The 26142-nt window shown below is 38.4% G+C and overlaps 1 protein-coding gene across 5 annotated transcripts in view; it reads right to left on the bottom strand.

Moving 5' to 3' along the window:
- The window catches only part of REPS2 (RALBP1 associated Eps domain containing 2), a 232560-nt gene that overhangs the window by 60082 nt on the left and 146336 nt on the right, over positions 1-26142 (bottom strand). The window lies entirely within an intron of this gene.

Here is a 26142-nt window from a genome sequence, read left to right as displayed (position 1 = left end):
TAAGGACCACCGAAAACAACACACAGCACTCTTCCACTTGTTAACTGGGAAGAGCTATCGCATTTAACATGTTTAACTTTTTAAAATCTATCTGAGGACTTTCTTTTTTCTTAAAAAAAAGAGTACATGCTATTTCCAATCCCTTTTTCATTTTCCTCCTATCCAAAATCCAAATATTTATATAGGCTGTTGTGATTAAGACAGTGTAAAACAGTAAGGAAATGACACCCTTTGATCAAAAGACTGGAATGCAGCACGGGAAGGATAGTCAATCCCCAATTAATCTGATGTTAATTATTTAGTTTCAAATACTCTAGGCCCTTTGGCTCCTCTCCTGTTTCTCCCAAGCTCTCAGCCATTACACTGCTCATTAGCTTGAGTTGGGAGCCAGAAATCCAGAATCCCAACAAGGCAGTGCTGCTGCCCTGTAAGTGAGTGGGTCTGATAGCAGTAGGAGAGGCTGAAAATGATCGACTAAAATGATATTTGGGGATTCTTCAAGGATCTCAACTTCCTTTTCTCCCACTGATCCTTATTATCAGGGATAATTAAATCTGTTTCTAAAATAATCTGGCCCCATTTGAAGCATCTTCTGAAAGAAAGTTTCATTCTAACTTTTTAAAAAAATTTTGTGAGATACAGAGAAAGCTGGAGTTAAGCCAAGAACGTCTGAGTTGTAACTTAACAATGAAAACAAACATCTGCTATCGAATTATAAATAAGGCTCATGATCACACGCAAGAAATAAGTTTATCATCACACACTGGCCAAGTTAAACCACATTCTTTACAAACTCCTTAGAAAAGCACACCGTGCTCTACATAACTATATGCAGTTTATTTCCAAATCTGTAATATGTGGGCTAATATTTGGACAACTTTCTATGCCTTAAAAATAAATCATACCCTTTCTCCTGCTGCCAGAATAGGAGCTCAGCTCTGCGTTTCCTTGGCGGATTGCGATTCCACTGGGCACGTAGATCTTGGGCTGCGGTTCACGGCACACCCACTACACTCCAGGTGCCCAGGCAGGGCTCCTTAAACCATCCACCATGTGGCTGACATGGTCTTGGTGCTCCAGCCTGGTGTGAGGCTTGAGGCTCCGAGGTAGGAGAGCCGAGTCCAGGACACTGGTCCACCAGACCTCCCAGCCCCACGTAATATCAATCAGCAAGAGCTCTCCCAGAGATCTTTGTCTCAACGCTAAGACCCAGCTCCACCCAATGGCCAGCAAGCTCCAGTGCTGGACACCCCATGCCAAACAACTAGCAAGACAGGAACACAACCCCACCCATTAGCAGAGAGGCTGCCTAAAATCGTACTAAGTTCACAGACATCCCAAAACACACCACCAGATGCGGCCCTGCCCACCAGAAAGACAAGATCCAGCCCCACCCACCAGAACACAGGCACCATTCCCCTCCACCAGGAAGCCTACACAACCCAAAGAACCAACCTCAACCACTGGGGGCAGACACCAAAAACAACAGGAACTACGAACGTGCAGGCTGCAAAAAGGAGACCCCAAACACAGAACGTTAAGCAAAATGAGAAGACAGAGAAACACACAGCAGATGAAGGAGCAAAGTAAAAAACCTCCAGACCAAACAAATGAAGAGGAAATAGGCAGTCTACCTGAAAAAGAATTCAGAGTAATGATAGTAAAGATGATCCAAAATCTTGGAAACAGAATGGAGAAAATACAAGAAACGTTTAACAAGGACCTAGAATAACTAAAGAGCAAACAAACAATGATGAACAACACAATAAATGAAATTAAAAATTCTCTAGAAGGAATCAATAGCAGAATAACTGAGGCAGAAGAACGGAGAAGTGACCTGGAAGATAAAATAGTGGAAAAAACTACCACAGAGCAGAATAAAGAAAAAAGAATGAAAAGAATTGAGGACAGTCTCAGAGACCTCTGGGACAACATTCAACGCACCAACATTCGAATTATAGGGGTCCCAGAAGACGAACAGAAAAAGGAAGGGACTGAGAAAATATTTGAAGAGATTATAGTTGAAAACTTCCCTAATATGGGAAATGAAATGGCCAATCAAATCCAGGAAGCACAGAGAGTCCCATAGAGGATAAATCCAAGGAGAAACACGCCAAGACACATATTAATCAAACTATCAAAAATTAAATACATGGGCTCCCCGGGTGGCGCAGTGGTTAGGAATCTGCCTGCCAATGCAAGGAACATGGGTTCGAGCCCTGGCCCGGGAAGATCCCACATGCCGCGGAGCAAGTAAGCCCATGCACAACTACTGAAGACTGTGTGCCTAGAGCCCGTGCTCTGCAAAAAGAAAAGCCACGACAATGAGAAACCCACACACTGCAAAGAAGAGTAGCCCCTGCACACCACAACTAGAGGAAGCCCACACACAGCAACGAGGACCCAACAGAGCCAAAAATAAATAAATAAATAGATTTATTTTTTTTTAATTAAGTACAAAGAAAAAACATTAAAAGCAGCAAGGGAAAAACAACAAATAAAATACAAGGGAATCCCCTTAAGGTTAACAGCTGATCTTTCACCAGAAACTCTGCAAGCCAGGAGGGAGTGGCAGGACATATTTAAAGTGATGAAAGGGAAAAACCTACAACCAAGATTACTCTACCCAGCAAGGTTCTCATTCAGATTCCATGGAGAAATTAAAACCTTTACAGACAAGCAAAAGCTAAGAGAATTCAGCACCACCAAACCAGCTTTACAACAAATGCTAAAGGAACTTCTCTAGGCAGGAAACACAACAGAAGGAAAAGACCTACAATTACAAACCCAAAACAATTAAGAAAATCGTAATAGGAACATACATATCAATAATTACCTTAAATGTAAATGGATTCAATGCTCCCACCAAAAGACATAGACTGGTTGAATGGATACAAAAACAAGACCTGTATATATGCTGTCTACAAGAGACCCACTTCAGACCTAGGGACACATACAGACTGAAAGTGAGGGAATAGAAAAAGATATTCCATGCAAATGGAAATCAAAAGAAAGCTGGAGTAGCAATACTCATATCAGACAAAATAGACTTTAAAATAAAGACTATTACAAGAGACAAAGAAGGACACTACATAATGATCAGGAGATCAATCCAAGAAGAAGATATAACAATTGTAAATATTCATGCACCCAACATAGGAGCACCTCAATACACAAGGCAAATGCTAACAGCCATAAAAGGGGAAATCGACAGTAACACAATCATAGTAGGGAACTTTAACACCCCACTTTCACCAATGGACAGATCATCCAAAATGAAAATAAATAAGGAAACACAAGCTTTAAATGACACAACAGACCAGATAGATTTAATTGATATTTATAGGACATTCCATCCAAAAACAACAGAATACACTTTCTTCTCAACTGCTCATGGAACATCCTCCAGGACAGATCATATCTTGGGTCACAAATCAAGCCTTGGTAAATTTAAGAAAATTGAAATCATATCAAGTATCTTTTCTGACCACAACGCTATGAGACTAGATATCAATTACAGGAAAAAATCTGTAAAAACACAAACACATGGAGGCTAAACAATACACTACTAAATAACCAAGAGATCATTGAAGAAATCAAAGAGGAAATTTAAAAAACCTAGAAACAAATGACAATGATAACATGACGACCCAAAACCTACGGGATGCAACAAAAGCAGTTCTAAGAGGGAAGTTTAGAGCAATACAATCCTACCTCAAGAAACAAGAAACATCTCAAATAAACAACCTAACCTTACACCTAAAGCAACTAGAGAAAGAAGAAAAAACCCCAAAGTTAGCAGAAGGAAAGAAATCATAAAGATCAGATCAGAAATAAATGAAAAAGAAATGAAGAAAACAATAGCAAAGATCAATAAAACTAAAAGCTGGTTCTTTGAGAAGATAAACAAAATTCATAAACCATTAGCCAGACTCATCAAGACAAAAAGGGAGAAGACTCAAATCAACAGAGTTAGAAATGAAAAAGGAGAAGTAACAACTGACACTGCAAAAATACAAAGGATCATGAGAGATTACTACAAGCAACAATATGCCAATAAAAAGGACAGCGAGGAAGAAATGGACAAGTTCTTAGAAAAGCACAATCTTCTGAGACTGAACCAGCAAGAAAGAGAAAATATAAACAGACTAATCACAATCACTGAAGTTGAAACTGTGATTAAAAATCTTCCAGCAAACAAAAGCCCAGGCTCAGATGGCTTCACAGGCGAATTCTATCAAACATTTAGAGAAGAGCTCACACCTATCCTTCTCAAAGTCTTCCAAAATAGAGCAGAGGGAGGAAAAATCCCAAACTCATTCTATGAGGCCATCATCACCCTGATGCCAAAACCAGACAAAGACGTCACAAAGAAAGAAAACTACAGGCCAATATCACTGATGAACATAGATGCAAAAATCCTCAACAAAATACTAGCAAACAGAATCCAACAGCACATTAAAGGGATCATACACCATGATCAAGTGGGGTTTATCCCAGGAAGGCAAGGATTCTTCAATATACGCAAATCAATCAATGATACACCATATTAACAAATTGAAGGAGAAAAACCATATGATCATCTCAGTAGACGCAGAAAAAACTTTTGACAAAATTCAACACCCATTTATGATAAAAACGCTCCAGAAAGTAGGCATAGAGGGAACTTACCTCAACATAATAAAGGCCATATATGACAAACCCACAGCCAACATCATTCTCAATGGTGAGAAACTGAAACCATTTCCACTAAGATCAGGAACAAGACAAGGTTGCCCACTCTCACCACTATTATTCAACGTAGTTTTGGAAGTTTTAGCCACAGCAATCAGAGAAGAAAAAGAAATAAAAGGAATCCAAATCAGAAAAGAAGTAAAACTGTCACTGTCTGCATATGACATGATATTTATACATAGCGAATCCTAAAGATGCTAACAGAAAACTACTAGAGCTAATCAATGAATCTGGTGAAGTCGCAGGATACAAAATTAATGCACAGAAATCTCTTTCATTCCTATACACTAATGATGAAAAATCTGAAAGAGAAATGAAGGAAACACTCCCCTTTACCACTGCAACAAAAAGGATAAAATATCTAGGAATAAACCTACCTAAGGAGACAAAAGACCTATATGCAGAAAAGTATAAGACACTGATTAAAGACATTAAAGATGATACAAACAGATGGAGAGACATACCATGTTCTTGGACTGGAAGAATCAACATTGAGAAAATGACTATACTACCCAAAGCAATCTACAGATTCAATGCAATCCCTATCAAACTACCAATGGCATTTTTCACAGAACTAGAACAAAAAATTTCACAATTTGTATGGAAACACAAAAGACCCCGAATAGCCAAAGCAATCTTGAGAAAGAAAAACGGAGCTGGAGGAATCAGGCTCCCTGACTTCAGACTATACTACAAAGCTACAGTAATCAAGACAGTATGGTACTGATACAAAAACAGAAATATAGATCAATGGAACAGGACAGAAAGCCCAGAGATAAACCCACACACATATGGTCACCTTATCTTTGATAAAGGAGGCAAGAATATACAGTGGAGAAAAGACAGCCTCTTCAATAAGTGGTGCTGGGAAAACTGGACAGCTACATGTAAAAGAATGAAATTAGAACACTCCCTAACACCATACACAAAAATAAACTCAAAATGGCTTAAAGACCTAAATGTAAGGCCAGATAGTATAAAACTCTTAGAGGAAAACATAGGCAGAACACTCTATGACATAAATCACAGCAAGATCCTTTTTGACCCACCTCCTAGAGAAATAGAAATAAAAACAAAAATAAACAAATGGGGCCTAATGAAACTTAAAAGCTTTTGCACAGCCAAGGAAACCATAATCAAGACGAAAAGACAACCCTCAGAATGGGAGAAAATATTTGCAAATGAAGCAACTGACAAAGGATTAATCTCCAAAATATACAAGCAGCTCATGCAGCTCAATATCAAAAAAACAAACAACCCAATCCAAAAATGGGCAGAAGACCTAAATAGACATTTCCCCAAAGAAGATATACAGATTGCCAACAAGCACATGAAAGGATGCTCAACATCACTAATCATTAGAGAAATGCAAATCAAAACAACAATGAGGTATCACCTCACACCAGTCAGAATGGCCATCATCAAAAAATCTACAAACAATAAATGCTGGAGAGGGTGTGGAGAAAAGGGAACCCTCTTGCACTGTTGGTGGGAAGGTAAATTGATACAGCCACTATGGAAAACAGTATGGCGATTCCTTAAAAAACTAAAAATAAGGGACTTCCCTGGTGGCACAGTGGTTAAGAATCTGCCTGCCAATGCAGGGGACACAAGTTCAAGCCCTGGTCAGGAAGATCCCACATGCTGCGGAGCAACTAAGCCCACGCGCCACAACTACTGAGCCTGTGCTCTAGAGCCCATGAGCCACAACTACTAAGCCCGTGCACCACAAGTACTGAAGGCCACGCACCTAGAGCCCGTGCTCCGCAACAAGAGAAGCCACCGCATTGAGAAGCCCGTGCACCACAACTAAGAGTAGCCTCCGCTCACTGCAACTAGAGAAAGCCCACGCACAGCAACGAAGACCCCATGCAGCCAAAAATAAATTAATTAATTAAAAAACAAAACAAACAAACAAAAAAACCTAAAAATAGAACTACCATATGATCCAGCAATCCCACTACTGGGCATATACCCTGAGAAAGCCATAATTCAAAAAGAGTCATGTACCACAATGTTCACTGCAGCTCTATTTACAATAGGCAGGACATGGTAGCAACCTAAGTGTCCATCGACAGTTGAATGGATAAAGAAGACGTGCCACATATATACAACGGAATATTACTCAGCCATAAAAAGAAATGAAATTGAGTTATTTATAGTGAGGTGGATGGACCTAGAGTCTGTCATACAGAGTGAAGTAAGTCAGAAAGAGAAAAACAAATACCATATGCTAACACATATATATGGAATCTAAAAAAAAAAAGTGGTTCTGAAGAACCTAGGGGCAGGACAGGAATAAAGACGCAGACGTAGAGAATGGACTTGAGGACACAGGGAGGGGGAAGGGTAAGCTGGGACGAAGTGAGAGAGTGGCATGGACATATACACACTACCAAATGTAAAATAGATAGCTAGTGGGAAGCAGCTGCATCACACAGGGAGATCAGCTCAGTGCTTTGTGACCACCTAGAGGGGTGGGATAGGGAGGGTGGGAGGGAGATGCAAGAGGGAGGGGATATGGGGATATATGTATACATATAGCTGATTGTTATACAGCAGAAACTAACACAGCATTGTAAAGCAATTATTCTCCAATAAAGATGTTAAGAAAATAATTATTCAGATAACAAAAAAATAAAATAAAATAAATCATAGCAATGTGCCAAGAACATAAAGGTTTTTGTATATCACTTTTGATTTGACCCAGCTAGATCAGACAAGCTAGAAGGTAGAGTTTGGGGCTTTCCACAAAGGTAACTCAGTAATTTCATAGAGATTTTCCTCCTGAGCCAGTGCATGGATGTGGTACAACCATGTGGGCCCATCAGTGATTTCTCTCAATCTGTCTTTCATTAACATTTATGAAACACATCAGTGAGTCAAAACTCCAGAGGTGGTGAGACCTTGAACAGCTTTCGGTAACAAAGCATGTAGCAACAGAGAATGACAAAAGCCTCAGGAATTATCCACCTCAGGGCCCCCACACTATAGGTCCTCATGGATTGGGCCTTTAAATTACGAGTTATTTTAAAAATAAAATGAAAAAACCAACAAAACACAAAATCTATGCTTGCTTTTAAAGGAGAGGTCTTGCACCAGAATGAAGTGTATGTTAAAACAACCCTTCATTAACAAAAGAGGACTAAGAAGCAATAAGCCATTTAATTAAATGACTTCTGATTCCAGCCAAGATGGAGAAACAGAGGCCACATTCACCCTCCCCTTTTTAACAGCCAGAAACAAACATATAGATGTTTTTTATATAAAACAAACAGTTCTTTAGACACCAGAAAATCAGGCAACAAAAGACAGTGATCCCTGAGAGACAGGAAACAAACCAGGTGAGGTCCGTGACTCACTGTCCCTGCTGACAGCCCTGCGAGTTACTAGAAACAGAACCTGCCTCCAGATTCACGTCTGATTAATTTCATTTTTACTATTTAATTTTTCAAAACAAATGCGCTATTTTTGTAAAAGATGATGTAAGGGTATGTTGTGAATATACTTTTGGATAAAATTACATCATAAATATTAACAGCAGTTTTCTTTCCTCTTTTCAGTACCTTTATCTATTTCTTCCTTACCTGGCTACAACACCTACTATAGAGTCAAATAATGGTGACATGAGCATTCTTGTCTTCTCTTGATCTCAAAGCTAAGGCTTTCACTATTTCACCATTAAGTATGGCATTTGCTGTAGGTTTGTTGTAGATACCCCTTAATGGATTACAAAAATTCCCATTTATTTTGAGACTTTTTTTCATGATGATTCATTGTCAAATTTTAACCAAAGCCACATCTCCATCTGTTGAGGTGATGGTATGATTTTTTTCCTTATGATTTATTAATATGGTAAATTACACTATGAATTTCTTAATATTAAAACACTCTTGCAGACCTAGGATAATCCCAACTTGGTCAGGTTTTTCTATCTGCTAGATTTAGTTGGCTAATACTTTGTTCAGGATTTTTGCAACTATATTCATGAGTTCGACTGACAAGTCAGTTTCCTTTCTCATATGGTCCTCTGATACGCTTGATTCGGCTGGAGACTGTTCCCCCTGTCTATGCTCTGGAATAGGTTGTATGAGATCGAAAATTGTTGTTGTTGTTGTTGTTGAATGTGAGGTAAAACATGACAGCAGAACCATCCGGGCCTCAGTTTTCTTTGAAACGAGATTTTTAATGATTTCACTTCTTTAACTGTTATAGGATTATTCAGACTTTCTAATTCTTAAGTCAGTTTTGATAAATGATATTTTTCTAGACATTTATTCATTTTGTCTAATAAATTTTCATATTTACTGCCATAAAGGTGTTCAAACCCCCCTTATCATCTTAATCTCTGCATATGTAATTTTCTTTTTCCATTCCTAATACCATTTGTGTCATCACTCTAGTTTTCCTTCATTAATCTCACCTGACATTTGTCAAGTTGTAGTACTCTTTTCAAAAAGCCAACTTTTAACTTTTTTGAGCCTCTAAATTATATGCTTGTCTTCTGTTCAATTCATGTCTGCTCATCTCCTTCCATTTACTTTCTTTGGGCTTATCCTATTGTTCTTTTTCTAGCTTAAATTGGTTGCTTGGCTCATTAACTTCCAGCTTTTCTTCTTTTCTAATGTGAACATTTAGGGTTATAAACTTTCTTCCAAGTATCTCTTTAATATACTCCCATAGGTTTTGATATGTGATACCATTCAGTTTTTAAATTTTCCTGATTTCCATTACAATTTCTTTTATGATAATACCTTCTGTCTGAAGTTCATCCTTTAGAATTTCCTTTATTGAGCGCCTATTAGTAGCAAGCTTAGTCATTTTAACTAAAAACTCTTTATTTTGCCCTCATTCTTGAAAGATGATTTCACTGAGTACAGAATTCTAGACTGATAGCTATTTTCTCCCAGCACATTGAAAATAACATTTCACTGTCTTCTGGCTTCCATTATTGCTGTTGAGAAGTCAGATGTCAATAGAATCATTGTTTTTTGGTAGGTGGTCTGTCTTCTCTCTGGTTGCTTTTAAGATCTACTCTTTGTTTTTGGTACCCTGCAATACCAATCTTACCTTGCATCTGCATGTGTACTTCTTCACCTTCTTTTTCTTTCATAAGCTGCTAAGTGTTGTCGGAATTTCTGAACCATGTGGCATCCCATTAACTTTGGGAAACTGTAAGTGATTCTTCAAATAGTCTTTCCACCATTTTCTCTCACCTCTCCTTCTGAAGCTCTTTGTCTAACCGTGAGGTATCCTGGATAATTTTCTATTATCTGCTGTCCAGTTAACCAGTTCCCTCTTCAACTATACTTAATGTCCTGTTAAGCCAGTCTTTCATTTTATTTCAATTACTAAATTTTTCATTTCTAGGAGTTCTATTTGGTCTTTTTTCAAAATGGCTTTTCCATTTTTATAATTGATTGGCTACTTACTCATTTTCTTCATCTCCTTTTCTTTCAATATACTAAACATATTACCTAACAATCTGTGTCTGATAATTCCAAAATCTGAGGGGTCTGTATTTCCTACTGTTTTGTTGCTTCTGTGGGCTCTCTGCCATTGTGTTCCACTTCCTAGAGTGCTTGGCAACCTTTAACTTTGAATGCAACCTTTAATTCTAAATGTTACCTACAGGAATACTTCAGGGCCTAAGAGGGAAGTGGGTTCCTCTTCTATTACTTCTGCCAGAAACCTAAAGGCACTATCAACCTGGGACCACCTTAAACTAAAATCTTGGTTTGATAATGTGTAGGATTCCTAGTTTCTGCTGTCTTGATATTTTGTTAAATGTCCTATAAGTATGACTTTTGAGTAAAGATAGTAGTTTGAATGTTTGCAACTAATCTCACTCTTACCTCATCAACAGAACAGTGATGAGAACTGTTAAAATTTTCTTGTTTAAGTTGTTTAAATTTGGAATTGGGAAAAAGGATGAGTGACTGATAGCTGAATGAGCAGTAGAGAAGGCAGAGAGTAACCACTTTGGACCAGAGAAGCCCCCAGTTCTCAAGAACTGGTGACACCAAACTCTTCAAGAAGTAGGGGTAAAATGAGGAAAGTAATGAAAAGTAAAGAAAGTTAACTGATAGGGGATCCTATTTCCCATCCTTCAGGAGAAGGGCGTACCTCGGCAAGACCCTTGAAGATCTGGTTCCAGCTACACCTCATGCTGTTTTGGGCTTCAGGATCCCTGCTCCTGTGGTCCCTTCTGCCTCTAATTCACCTGGATAACTCAGAATATAGTAAATGACCAACAAATATTTATTTGAACTAACATAAGAAAGAACTATACTATTATGTTCCATTCCTACATTTTTAAAAAGCTGATTGAAGGAGTTTAGGAGCAGTTAGATTCTGAGATTTTTCTCACACATTCTGCACAGTTTCAGCCTTTCTCCCACTCCAGAAAAATGCTAGAAATATTTTCTTCTCCAGGGAGGACACAAGGCCCAGATGAAGGCACAGGGGCCACACTGAGAACAGTAAATGTAGGACTCTGGACGCTGAGACACTTCCAGCCCTCTCCCTATCTGCTCCCAGACTATTTTACCCAGAGACTAGAAGACTGTGCTCCAGGCAATTGGACCAGCCAAGATGGAAGATCTAGATATCAACATCAAGAGATCTCCAAGAAGATGGTCCAGCCAGATCATTCTACCATGAAGCCCACACATGGCAAGTCCCATCCATTTACTCATGAATTCCAATCAGCTTTTTAGCCCCCATTCTTAAATATAAGCAGGTGATGAACTACCGCCAGATATCTGCAGAAAATTTTCTAACCTAAGACAGAGCAATAAAAATAGAAAACAATTGGCCTCAAAGAAACAGATTAGATCTATACAAGGAGAAAAAATTTTAATGTTATTAATATCATCAGAATGATTATTCGGTTTAATCCAGAAATATTTAGACATTTACTATGTCCCAGGCACTGTTTAAGGTGCTGGGAAAGTATCAGTGGGAAAAAAATAAACAGGAAAAAAAGCCTTATCCTCGTGAAGCTTATATTTCATTGATAAGACAGATAATAGGGTAGGAGTGAGGGATGAAATTTTTAATACAGTCAACAGGGAAAGCCTCAATAAGAGATAAAAAATGTTATTTGCAAAGATGAAATAATGGGATGTTACTGAAAATAGAATATTCAAAAAATTAAAAAGAGCACTTGGAAATTAAAAACATGACAGCAGAAGAGGAAAAGCTTAATAGAAAGGTTCAAAGTCTAAGGAAATCTCAAAGAAAGTAGGGTAATATCCAAACAAAAGTTCCACAAAAAGGAATAGAGAAAATAGTAATAAATCAATTAACTAGTTCAAGAAAATTTCCCAGAAATGAAGAATATGAGTTTCTAAATTAAAAGAGCTCACGGAGGGACTTCCCAGGTGGCGCAGTGGTTAAGAATCTGCCTGCCAATGCAGGGGACATGGGTTTGAGCCCTGGTCCGGGAAGATCCCACATGCTGCGGAGCACCTAAGCCCGTGAGCCACAACTACTGAGCCTGTGCGCCACAACTACTGAGCCCGCAAGCCACAACGACTGAAGCCCACATGCCTAGAGCCCTTGCTAGAGAAGCCACTGCAATGAGAAGCCCGTGCACCGCAACAAAGAGTAGCCCCCACTCGCCACAACTAGAGAAAGCCCATGCACAGCAACGAAGACCAAACGCAGCCAAAAATAGATTAATTAATTTTTTAAAAAAAAGAGTCACTGTTTTTGAAAAAATAAAATAAAATAAAAGAGCCCACTGAGTACCCAGGATGGTGGAAGAAAACAGACCCATGGCACGGTACATCAACATGAAATTTCAAAAAACTGGAGTTAGAAGATTCTACTATTTTCCACCAGGGGGTGGGAGAGGAGGGAAGGCTACATACAAAGGATCAGATGTCCAAATGGTTTTAGATTTCTTATTATACCACTGGAAGCTAGAATTCATTGGAGCAATACCATCAAAATTCTGAAGAAATCTGATTTCCAACCTGTGATTATATACCCGAACTAGCAGCCTGCATGATGGTTCAATTAAAGATATTTTTAGACATTCAAGGTCTCAAATTGAGCACCATGTACCCCTTCCAAGAAAGCTACTCAAGGATGTGCTTTACCAAAACAAAAGAGTAAACCAAGAAAGAGTAAGACATGAGGTACAGGATAAAGGAGATCCAACATGGGAGAAATAGGAAGGGAATCCTAGGATGACAGTATAAGGAGAAGCCATGATGAAAACTACATACCAGGCATAGAACACAATCATTTTAGATATCCTCAAAAAGATGAAACTAATACCTGATGCTTCAGAATTTCATAAGAGTAACCTTAGAAAACTGAGGGAGTCTACAGTTGATTCAGGGGCAAGTACACTAAAAAGAAACAAGATGATTATTCACTCCAAAGCAAACAAAAATCTGTGCAGTAGGAAAAGTGAAAAATTTACTATATGACTACATAGCCATAGTAATAATATAAACACTTAATATTAATCTAACCAAAATGATAATAATACTATATTGGTGGGGTGGAAGAGGGGAAAGGTGACAGGGGAGGGAAGACAGTAAATGATGACTAAAATTGTAAAGTCAACAAGAGGTTATACAAATATCTTATTTTGAAATATGAAGGAAATACCAAAATAAGCAACATTAAAAACTCTGTAGCAGAGTGCATTCTCCCAAGTCTTGAGGTAAATCAATGGCCTCGGAGGAACTTCCCAGGCTTCAGTTTGTCCCGTCAGTTCACCATGGAGCCCTGGCCCTCAACTCCATGGTATCAGGATATCAGCTGTGATTACTCACTTTTGCAGCTTCTTCCCTCTCTTTCCAGAAGTCATGTCCACTGACCCTCAATCAAGAGAAGGGAAAACTAAGAGTTCCCACTCATTCCACTTCACTTCAGATTTGGAGCATCAGTAAGAAATCTCAAGACTAAAAGATCCCACATGCCGCAACGAAGATTCCACACACGGCAACAAAGGTCCCGCGTGCTGCAACTAAGACCTGGCGCAGCTAAATAAATAAATAAATATTTAAAAAGAAAGAAATCTTAAGATCTGCCTACTCACACACACATCTCCTGGAAGGAGGCAGGCAGAGCCAAGAGTGCACCCCCAAGCCTCCATTTTTCCCTTAGCTGCTACTCTTTCCCCCCAAAATGGCATTAGCTCATGCATCTTTCCTTGTTTGGTTGTTGCTGAGAAATTTCTTCCATGTGTTTATGATTCTGTGTTCATTTCCTTTAATGGCAGGAGATATTAATCTAGCTTCATTCTACCAATTTTATGTCTAATTCATCTTTTGGTCTCCCGTGGCGCCTAAGCACACTACCTTGTGTTTAGTAAGTACACAGTGGGTGAATAACTGGAATTTAATTTAGTGAAAAATCTTTCCTATAATATTTTCAGTCCATTCATGACCTTAAATTAGATTCAAATATTTTATCCAGCATGCTCTAATCAATTTTTTAAAAAAGTACACCTTCATGCAAAGTGAAATTGAAAATGTACTTCAGCTGAATAATCTCGTGTACACATGCAAAAGATGACAATGTACCTGTTAATAGTACCACCTGCTTTCCCAGAAAGGAAGAGAAGGAGAGAAAAGAGGGGAGGAGAACACATTTTCTGCATACATTAAAAGCAACCATACCCGTGAAGCAATTACAGGTTTATTCCTAAAGTCTTACAGTTAATAAGGTGCGACACCAGATATCAGTAAGGCTTTGTCAAGTAAGTGTCTACCAACAGATAAACGGATAAAGAAGATGTGGTATGTATATGTACAAAATGGAATAGTACTCAGCCATAAAAAAGAACGAAATGTTGCCATGTGCAGCACCATGGATGAACCTGGAGGGTACTATGCTCAGTTAAGTCAGAGAAAGGCCAGTACTGCATGTTTTCACTTGTATGTGGAATCTAAAAAATGAAATAAGTGAATGAATATAACAAAACAGAAACAGAATCATAGATACAGAGAACAAATTAGTGGTTACCAGTGGGGAGAGGGCTGAAGGGAAGGGCATGATAGGGGAAGGGGATTAAGAGATATAGACTACTAGGTATAAAATAAATAAGACACAAGGATGTAATATACAGCACAGGGAATACAACCAATATTTTATAATAACTTTAAGTGGAGTATAGTCTACAAAAATATCGAATCACTATGTTGTACACCTGAAAGTAATACAACACTGTGAATCAACTATACTTGATTTAAAAATTTTTGTAAGTGTTATCAGGGAAAAAGTAATAAATACCCATATCTTGAAAAATAGATTAAAAACTTCATGAAAGAAACTACCATTTAATCCTAAATTCAGAAAACACAGTAATAATTTCCAGTGTTTATTAAATTTATTGAAAGATATGCATTTTCTGACACTGATCTGCTGAATCTCAGCTTCTTAGTATCTTTATCCAAAACACTAACCTCTAAAATTTTTTATCCTCTTACTTCATTATGCTTAGAAATTTCCCAACAAAATATTATTCATTTATATTACTGCCTATTTACTAATTTCCTTCAGATTTTTACAAAGCCCCAAATCAATGACTAAATGAAAACATGTTCCAATTTACTGAGTGGAAATAAAGCAGCAGATGTAGCAACCGAAAGCTTCAAGGAACAGAAAGCCGGTTCTTTGGGGGAATAAAACTTGGAATAACTTCAGCTGTGGAAAAGGGCTCCCATTCCCCCAAACTAGGAATATTTTATGAAAAAAATAAAAGCATTCAAATGCCAAAGGAAAAAAAAACCCTTAAAGGATGGAAAATGTTGAAAGAAGCCTGCCTGTGGGACCTACACTTTTAAGTATCAATCAAGTAGAGAGTTGGCCATATGCAAAGCTTCAAGGATTTCATCAGTAAGAATCATTCTTCTTCTCGGCAAGTTTATAAAAATGGCTATTTCTTTGTAAAAGAAATTGTTCTTTCTTTCTCTCCTTTCTAATCACAAAAGCATGTGTGAGCCTATGCCTGCCCCCTGATCACCCAGTTACACATAGTGATGGGTTCACTATGTCATATACACCTATATATATATATATGATGAAGTGTGTGCCAGGAGTACCTTTCCAACAATACCTGCCTTGATCCCCTGATAATGATCAACTTACCCTAAAAAAAATAAAAGATCATTAAATTCTCTGTTAAGCGGAATAATTTTTTCACCAGTTAAAAGAGATGTACTTACATATGCCTTGGAACTGTTCAAGAAGGAAAATACTAATGATTGCGTTTGGAAAAGTAATGAGATCAAATTCCATTCTTTCATTTTACAGATGAGAAAATTAAAGCCTGGGGCAGTAAAATGACATCATCAAGGTCACAAGGCTACTGTGATGCAGCAATCAGTATCACATTTTGAACCTATAGGACAGGTAGTGGTAAACAGCAGAAGAGGGCACTGAGATGGGAAATAAGCAGCTGCAAAGGGGTTATTCTATATCCAGAGAATAAGTATGTCAGAAGGCTATAAAGCAAGAATACTGAAACTAAAGGATGCTTCTGCATATGCTACACACCACAAACTCATTTAAGTAAGATGCTAAACACTACCTAAAAATGTGCCACTGCAGCAAATATTTAGCCTTCTGATTCATGTGAATGCCTCTTCACAAGCCTTCATGTAACTCCCCTGCTTTAGAAAATATTCAGTGTAGTAATGGCATACAGACATACAGATCAATGAAACAGAATGGAGGGTTGCGAAATAAACCCTTATATTTACAATCAAGTGATTTTCGACCAAGATGCCAAGGCAATTCAATAGGGAAAGGAGAGTATTTTTTCAACAAATAGCGCTGGGACAAGTGGATATCTACATATAAACAGAGGAACTTAGACCCTTACCTCACACTATACACAAAAATTAAATCGAAATGGATTAGAGATGTGAATGTAAGAGCTAAAATTATAACACCTTTAGAAGCAAACAGGAGAAGATCTTCAAGACCTTGTGTTGAGCAAAGATTTCTTAGCTGTGACACCAAAAGCACGATCCAATCAGGAAAGAATTCATAACTTGCATTTCATCAAAATTCAAAACTTTTCTGCTTCAAAAGACACGGTTAAGAAAATGAAAAGACAAGGCACAGACTGGGGGGAAATGTTTGCAAGTCACATGTCTGATAAAAGACTTGTATCCAGAATATACAAAGAACTCCAGAATATACAACTCAACAATAAAAAGACAAACACCCAATTTAAAAGTGAGCAAATGATTTGAGTAGATATTTCACCAAAGAAGATATAGGAATCACTAATAAGCACATGAAAAGATACTCAATATCATTAGTCATCAAGGAAATGCAAATAAAAACCACAATGAAATACCACGTCATACTTACTAGGATAGCTATAACAAAAAAGATAATAATAAGTGTTGGTGAATATGTTAAGAAATAGTAAGCATTGCTGGTGGGAATGTAAAATGGTACATGAACTTTAGAAACTAGTTTGGCAGTTTCTTTAAAAGTTAAATTTAGGGACTTCCCTGGCGGTCCAGTGGTTAAGACTCTGCGCTTCCAATGCAGGGGGCGTGGGTTCGATCCCTGGTCGGGGAACTAAGATCCCACATGCTACTCGGAGAGGTCAAAAAAAAAAAAAAAAGTTAAAAATAAATGTACCATACACCCAGCAATTCCACTCCTAGGTATCTTGCCAAAAGAAATGACAACATATGTTCACACAAAGATTTTCATGCATTTAAGTCCTGACATCATTACTCATAATAGGCAAATAGGAAAATCAACTCAGATGTCCAATGAACTGAAGAATGGATAGACAAAATGGTGTAGCCATACAATGGAATACTATTCAGCAATAAAAAGAAATGAAATACTGATGCATGCTACAACATGGATGAACCTCAAAAACATTATACAAAGTAAAGGAAGCCAGACACAAAAAATCCCATATTGTATGATTCTATTTATTATGAAATGTCCAGAAAAGGCAAATCTACAGAAACAGAAAGTAGATTAGTAGTTGTCTGGGGCTGGGCATTGAGATTAACTCTAAGGCATGAAGGGATGTTACTGGGGTGCTGAAAATGTTCTAAAACTGGAATATGGTGACAGTAGCAAAATTTCATAAATTTACTAGAGATCATTGAGTTGTTCACTTAAAATGGATGAACTTTATGGTCTGCAAATTATACCTCAATAGTTGTTTTCTTTAAATTGAAGTTGATTTACAATGTTGTGTTAGTTTCCAGTGTACAGCAAAGTGATTCACTTTTTTTTATAGATATAGATATAGATTCTTTTTCAGATTCTTTCCCATTATAGGTTATTACAAGATATTGAATATAGTTCCCTGTGCTATGCAGTAGGATCTTGTTGTTTATTCAATATATTTTTTTAAAGCTACACATGGAGAAAAAGTATAATTAATCATATGGGAATACAGGTGAAACAAGATGGGTGAAACATAGTGATAATTATTGAAGCTACGGGTTCAGTATTCTATTCCTTTTCTCTCTCTCACACATACACATAAGGTTTTTGATAATAACTTAATTTTTTAATCATTAAAAGAACAGATATATTCCTAACATCTCCAAGTACTTATGAAGGCGAAACTTCCTTTCCTGTCTCCCTGAAGTACCTCAGGGAAATCTGTCCAACACTGTAAATCACGTAGAAGGAAACACAGGAAAATGATATTAGTTTCTTGCATATAGAGGGCAACAAATTTATTCTTTAATATATTATTTAACTTTAGATATTAATTAGTGTTATTACCCATAGAAAAATAGTAAGGCATGCCCCCCCAAATTAAATTAATATAGATTGCTTTCTCTGATACCAAATCTGCTGCAACAAAGATCTGAACAAAGATTTCCCATCTTCAAAGGATTCTGATGGAGAACAAAACAATTACATTCTCTGGATCTCAGTCTCCTAGCCTGTAATATGTGAGAGTTGGCCAAGATGACAAGAGAGCTCAAGTTCTCTTTTAGCACTGACTTTCTATGATTCTAGAATTTATTTGCCAGTGTTTACCAATAACTCCTTGTTCCTGCACCATGGGATATGTGACAAGGGTTAGTTAGCTCTCAAACGGAGACACAGAGTTAAATGACAAAAACACATAAGATTTAACTTCAGTGAAAGACAAGTTTCATTTCTCACATTACATTTACATAAATGTATTTCTCCTAATCATTTTACTATTAAACTCCTTAAATCACCAGCTCTGTGTGTGTGCACACGTGCGCGGGCACACGCATGCACACGTGAGCATGTGCACGCACGCACAGGCGTTGTGTGTTGGAATGAAGGAAGGTAGGCAGGAAGGAAGGCAGGCAGACAGGCAACCTGGAGAAAGATTCTATTGGAATTGCCTCTTTTCCATGATGAATTTTTAAAATATGACATATAGTCAAACCAACTTTTAGTCTTAAACATTTCAAAATGAATTTGTGATAACTACTTCACACCAAAGTTTCTTAATCACTCCACAACCTTTTGCAATCCGTATTAACCCTACCATGCCAAAGGACTGCTCTGACTTCCTACAAACTCCTTCTCCCCTAGTCTCCATTCTCCTTGGCCAGTCAGCAGACTTTAGACTTCCAGTCTCCACTTATTCCTGAAATACACTCCTCCCTGGGTATGCCAGGTCATGGTACTATGTCCCTTACTGAATTCATGTACTCTAATGGCTTCAGGTCCAGTTGTCAAGACAAAGGAATCTAGTGTTTACACAGAAGGTCCTGAAGGGTTTTTTTTTTTTTTAAATTACACTATACTAGGTGTGCTTTATTTATTTATTAATGGCTGTGTTGGATCTTCGTTTCTGTGCAAGGGCTTTCTCTAGTTGTGGCAAGCAGGGGCCACTCTTCATCACGGTGCGCGGGCCTCTCACTATCGCGGCCTCTCTTGCTGCAGAGCACAGGCTCCAGACGCGCAGGCTCAGTAATTGTGGCTCACGGGCCCATTTGCTCCGTGGCATGTGGGATCCTCCCAGACCAGGGCTCGAACCCGTGTCTCCTGCATTGGCAGGCAGATTCTCAACCACTGCGCCACCAGGGAAGCCCCCCGAAGGGTTTTGAGGAGGGAGGTGACACATCATAGTTGTGCTCAAAACAATTAATCCTGTTGCTCTATGAAGTAAAGAACGAAGCAAGCAAACCAGACTGGAGATTACTTCAGTAGCCTCCCAGGCAAGTGGTAATAACAGGGAGATCAGCTCGGTGCTTTGTGACCACCTAGAGGGGTAGGATAGGGAGGGTGGGAGGGAGGGAGATGCAAGAGGGAGGGGATATGGGGATATATGTATATGTATAGCTGATTCACTTTGTTATAAAGCAGAAACTAACACACCATTGTAAAGCAATTATACTCCAATAAAGATGTTAAAAAAAAAAAAAAACTGAACCAAGGCAGATACCAAAGAAAGACGAACAGAATTTGACTCCAAAACTCATATCCACCCTTCAGAGATTAGCTTAACAGTCTGCACACCTCTCCCCAACACATCCACAGATCATCCTAGTTAGAAACCACCCAGACTCAGCACCCTTCTCACATGTAACTGCAATACTGATTGGCAGGATGTGGCCATATCCATATTCCTCTTGGAATTCTCCATAGTACCAAGGATACAGTTAAGTGCTAAGTAAGTACTGGTTAAATGAATAAGACACTTTTCCTGGTCACCAGTACTGAAGTCTATTTCAGTTTTCATACAATTCTATAAACTCAAATGCATATAAGGAATTTAGTGATGTACTGACAATTAAATTATATTGTGGTACTCTTCAGCTCACTAGCATTATATGGGTCATAGGAAAATGTCCAACAATAGGAAAATGGTTAAATAAGCCATGGTCCAAGTTAATAAAGGTAAAAGAAATAAAATAGAGTATCGCCATTTTGCAACTTCCAATGAAGTCATGGATCTAAGCAGTGGTTTGCTAGAAACAGCTCATACCAGCTTGTGAGAGCCAACTGTGCAGATCTGTCCAAACCCCACATTCAGCGACCCATCAGTAAGAGTGAAATTGGCCATGGCAGGAATGTTTACACCATAAAAACTGATAATGGCCAGTTGTTAAATATTTACTAACACGCCGCTAGATGCAGGCAATGGTGATCAATACCTGATAAAACCATTATTTGAAAGGCTGTTGGGGATCTTTATCATAATGGATGAATCAGGCAAATACTACGTGAACCCACCGATCAATCAAACATGACAAAAACAGAGGCATTAGACATTAAGAACGTCCTAACGTGATGCAGTACGAAGTACACAGTTGTCACTTGGACGTCTTCTTGCCGAAAATAGAATCTGATTCTAATCAAGTCTAGATCTATCTACTCGTTTATAGGAAATACAGGAGATGGAAGAACAGAGAACAAGTCAAATACAGAACGTGGAAATGTCTACGGGGTGGATGATTTTCTTATGAATGAATGAATAGCAAGGGAGGGGTTTAAAAAGGACCCTATCAATAAAAAGAGACTTAACAGTTGGCAAAACAAGTACAATATGCATGTTGCCCTTGTTTGGATCCTGACTGGAACAAGGCACTATAAAAAAGACATACTTGAGGCAATTCAGGGAATCTGAACGCTGGCTAGGTATTAGATGATATTGAGGGATTATTGCTAATTTTGTTACATATGATAAAGGCTTAGTCATTTTTTTAAAAGGCCTTATCTGTTAGAGATAATATGAAGTATTTATGTATAAAACTATACACTATCTGGGATTTGCTTCAAAATAACCTGGGGATAGGGGTTCTCTACTTTTACACACATTTGAAATTTTCCACAATACAGTTTTTAACAGAGTAGCCAGTGTATAGAACACATATAAAAAGAATGACAAAATTACCAGTACTGATATGGATATATCTCCAAGAAATAATATAGTATGAAAAAGCATGGGGGAAACATGCACAGCGTGACGCCAATTATTTTAAATACAAAAACCAAAAATGATGTCATAGGTACACATATACATTAATAAGTGCACTAGAAAATGTCAGAGAAATACATTCCCAGGGGAGGACACTGGGCTTGGTGGGGATGAGGTTAAGGGACACATCTGTAATGTATGAATTTTATACACGAGAAAGTATTTTTCTATTACTCAAACGAGTTTTACAAACATTTTAAAAATAAAGGTTATACTAATATTTCCCACCCCATCCTCCAGAGATTCCAGTCCTGTTCCTCCCCACACTCCCTAGTTAAAGCACTCAGCCAGCAGGGAGGGCTGTAAAACTGGACGGTGGATCTAAAAGGGAAAGCACCCTGCCCAACGGCAGGACCAGCTGTACCCTCACCTCAGTAGGCCTCTGTAAACCTCCAGCTTTTTGTCTTTTACAGATACAAAGCATACACTGTGCTACTATAGAAACTCTCACATAACTTACTGGAAAAGAAGAAACCTCTATAAATACAGAAAGGAACAGGAAAAGGCAAATAGAAGCCAAAGACAGACAGTACACTGCAACCACAGCTTCGAAAGGCTGAGACTGGCCTGAGTCTGGATGAACACACTGAACACTGGCACAGACAAACCTGAAGCACCTGGACTGTATTTTTACCTCCAAAAATGTTCACCGAGCCCAACAGCCCGGTCACATCTACTTCTCTATGTTTAAATGAACTTCCAGACTTCAAATCTCATGACAAAGTGACACTATACCTTTTATAAAAGCCAACACCTTTTATCTATCAACCACTGAGAAGCCCAAGGGGAAAACCTAATGAATTCTGAGTGTGTTACTTCTCACGATAGACCCCTCCACAAACAAGACCAGGCCTGAAAGCAAGGATTCAGGTCTAGAAAATTGGAAGGCATTCCCTGGCCCTTCAAAGACAAATGACTGCAGTAGCAGCCAATTGCCCAGGTCTGGAGATGAATCCCAGTCCTCAGCTGGCTGGTGAAGCAGGGTGAGGCCTGCAACCAACAGGAATAATAGCATTCTGCCTTCTACCCTCTCTTAAGAACTCAATCTGCAGCAGAGGCAGCTGAACAGAGAGAGACGTGCCTAGTAAATATCTGGCCAAATAGACAAGTTGGGAGAGGCAAGTAGGGTAGAGAGAAGAGAAATACTTGCCCCTTCTTGAGGCAGCAGAGCATAGGCTCCAGCATTGGACTGCATGAGTTTAAGCGTTAGCTCCACCATCAACTAGCTCCATGACCTTGGCCAAATTAACTTCTGTACCTCAGTTTCTGCATCTCTAAAATAAGGATAAAACAGCATCTACCTCATTAGGATTGTTGTCAGGATAAGAGATAATGCATATAAAGTACTTTAAATGTGTCCTTTGTACAAAGTAAGCCTCAAATTCATATCAGCCGTTATCACTGTGATACCTAGTACTTGGTGTTAATGGAGTAGAGAGCCCAGAAACAACTCTTGCAAATAGGAAAACTTTGCTTAGGACAGAGTGGACATTGCATACTGATGGGTAAAGAATATACTATTCAATAAATGGGACTAGATCAATTGGTTTCACAAATGAGAGAAAAAGTAAAACTGGTTGCAAGCATTCAGTAATGATTCTTTCCATGTTTCCCAAACACTAAAAGGGATTTCCTCCCTGACTTGTGGAAAGATGCAGGATTAGATAAACAGTTAGAAGTCCAATAATGAGTATGTTCCCTACCTCATTATCTAAGTTAAGGATAAGATGTGCCCAGACGACAAATAGACAGGTTCAACAAAGTTACAGCATATAAGATCAATATACAAAAAACAATTATATTTCTATACACTAGCAATGAAGATTGCAAAAATGAAATTAAAAAAACAATTTCCTGGGCTTCCCTGGTGGCGCAGTGGTTAAGAATCCGCCTGCCAATGCAGGAGACATGGGTTCGAGCCCTGGTCCGGGAAGATCCCACATGCCGCGGAGCAACTAAGCCCATGCGCCGCAACTACTGAGCCTGCACTCTAGAGCCCGCAAGCCACAACTACTGAGCCCACATGCCACAACTACTGAAGCCTGCGTGCCTAGAGCCCGTGCTCCACACCAAGAGAAGCCACAACAATGAGAAGCCCGCACACTGCAACGAAGAGTAGCCCCCGCTCGCCACAACTAGAGAAAGCCCGCGCGCAGCAACAAAGACCCAACGCAGCCAATAAATAAATTAATTTTAAAAAAAAAAGAAAACAATTTCCTTTAGAATAAAATCAAAATAAATAAAATATAGTCGTTCCTCAGTATCCCTGGGGGATTGGGTCCAGGACCCCCTGTAGATACAAAAATCCAAGGATGCTCAAGTCCCTTACATAAAATGATGTAATACTTGCATATAACCTATGCACATCCTCCCATATACTTTAAATCAGCTCTAGATTACTTATACTACCTAATACAAACAGTTGCTGGTGCACAACAAAGTCAAACTTTGTTGTTTGGAACTTTCTGGAATTTTTTTCCCTAATATTTTCAATCCACAATTGGTTGAATCGGTGGATGCAGAAACTGAGGATACAGAGGGCTGACTGTAAGAATTTGAAGAAGTGCAAATTTGTATGCCGAAAATTACAAAACATTGTTGAATGAAACTAAATACTTAAACAAATGAAAATACATTCTTCCATTAAGACTGGAAGACTTAATATTGTTAAAATCAAAAACACCATGTGTACACCATAAATATATACGATTTTTATTTGTCAATTAACCTCAATTAAGTTGGGGGAAAAATATTAAGATAGCAATACTAATCAAACTGATCTACAGATTCAATACACTCCCTAACAAAATCCCAGCTGGCTTTTTTTTTTTTTTAAATAAACAGAAATTGATGAGCTGATCCTAAATTTCATATGAAAATGCAAGGTACCCAGAATAACCAAAACAATCTTGAAAAAGAAGAATAAAGTAGGTAGTTATGCACTTTTCAATTTCAAAACTTATTACCATTCTGTAATAATCAAGACAGTACGGTACTGGCATAAGGATAGACATATAGATCAATGGAATAGAAATGAGAGTCCAGAAATAAACCTTTACGTTGATGGTCAATTGATTTTCAACAAGGGTACCAGGAAAATTCAACAGGGAATCAATCATTTTCTCAACAAATGGTACTGGGACAACTGAGTAGTCACATGCAAAAAAAAGGAATCTGGACCCCTATCTCATACCATATACAAAAATCAACTCAAATGGATTACAGACCTAAATGTGAGAGCTAAAAATATAAAACTGTTAAAAGAAAAGGGGAGTAAATTTTTGTGACCTTGAGTTAGGCAATGGTATCTTCTTTTTTTGTTTAATTTATTTATTTTATTTATTATTTATTTTTGGTTGCATTGGGCCTTTGTTGCTATGCGTGGGCTTTCTCTACTTGTGGCGGGCGGGGGCTACTCTTCGTTGTGGTGCGCGGGCTTCTCATGGCGGTGGCTTCTCTTGTTGTGGAGCACAGGCTCTAGGTGTGCGGGTTTCAGCAGCTGTGGCACACGGGTTCAGTAGTTGTGGCTCGCGGGCTCTAGAGCGCAGGCTCAGTAGTTGCGGTGCACGGGCCCAGCTGCTCCGCGGCATGTGGGATCCTCCCGGGTCAGGGCTCGAACCCGCGTCCCCTGCATTGGCAGGTGGGTTCTTAACCACTGCACCACCAGGGAAGCCTTAGGCAATGGTTTCTTAGATATGACACCAAAAGCACAAATGACAAAAGAAAAAACAGATAAAGTGGACGTCATCAAAATTAAGAACTTTTGCACTTCAAAGGACACCATCAAAAAGCTTGAAAGAACAACCCACAAAATGAGAGAGAATATTTGTAAATCATATATCTGAAAAGGGACTTGTATCCAGAATATATAAGGAACCCTTACAACTCAACAAAAAAAGACAAATAACCCAATTTAAAAATGGGCAAAGATTCTGAATAGACATTTCTCCAAAGATGACATAAATGTAGCCAATAAGCACAGGAAAAGATGTTCAACATCATTAGTCATTAGAAAATGCAAATGAAAACCATGATAAGATATCACTTCAGACCTACTAGGATGGCTAAAATAAAAACCACAGACGATAACAAAGGTTTCAAGGATATGAAGAAATTGCAATCCTCATACATAGCTACTGAGATGGTAAACTGGTGCAGCTGCTTTGGAAAACAGTTCAGTAGTTCCTCAAAATGTTCAACAAAGAGTTAACATATAACCCAGAAATTCCACTCGCGTATATGCCCAAGAAAAAGGAAAACATATGCTTGTTTACACAAAAACTTGTACATGAATGTTCACAGCCGTATTATTCATAATAGTCAAAAGGTAGAAACAACCAAAATGTTCATCAACTGATAAATGGATGAATAAAATGTGCCATATCCATAAAATGCAATATTATTTATTCATCCATAAAAGGAATGAAGTGCTGGTTCATTCTACAACATGGATAAACCTTGCGAACATGATGCTA

Source organism: Eubalaena glacialis, chromosome X, assembly GCF_028564815.1.
Source record: "Eubalaena glacialis isolate mEubGla1 chromosome X, mEubGla1.1.hap2.+ XY, whole genome shotgun sequence".
NCBI lineage: Eukaryota > Metazoa > Chordata > Mammalia > Artiodactyla > Balaenidae > Eubalaena > Eubalaena glacialis.
Note: the sequence above shows the minus strand (reverse complement) of the source record. Positions and strands in the feature narration are given on the sequence as shown.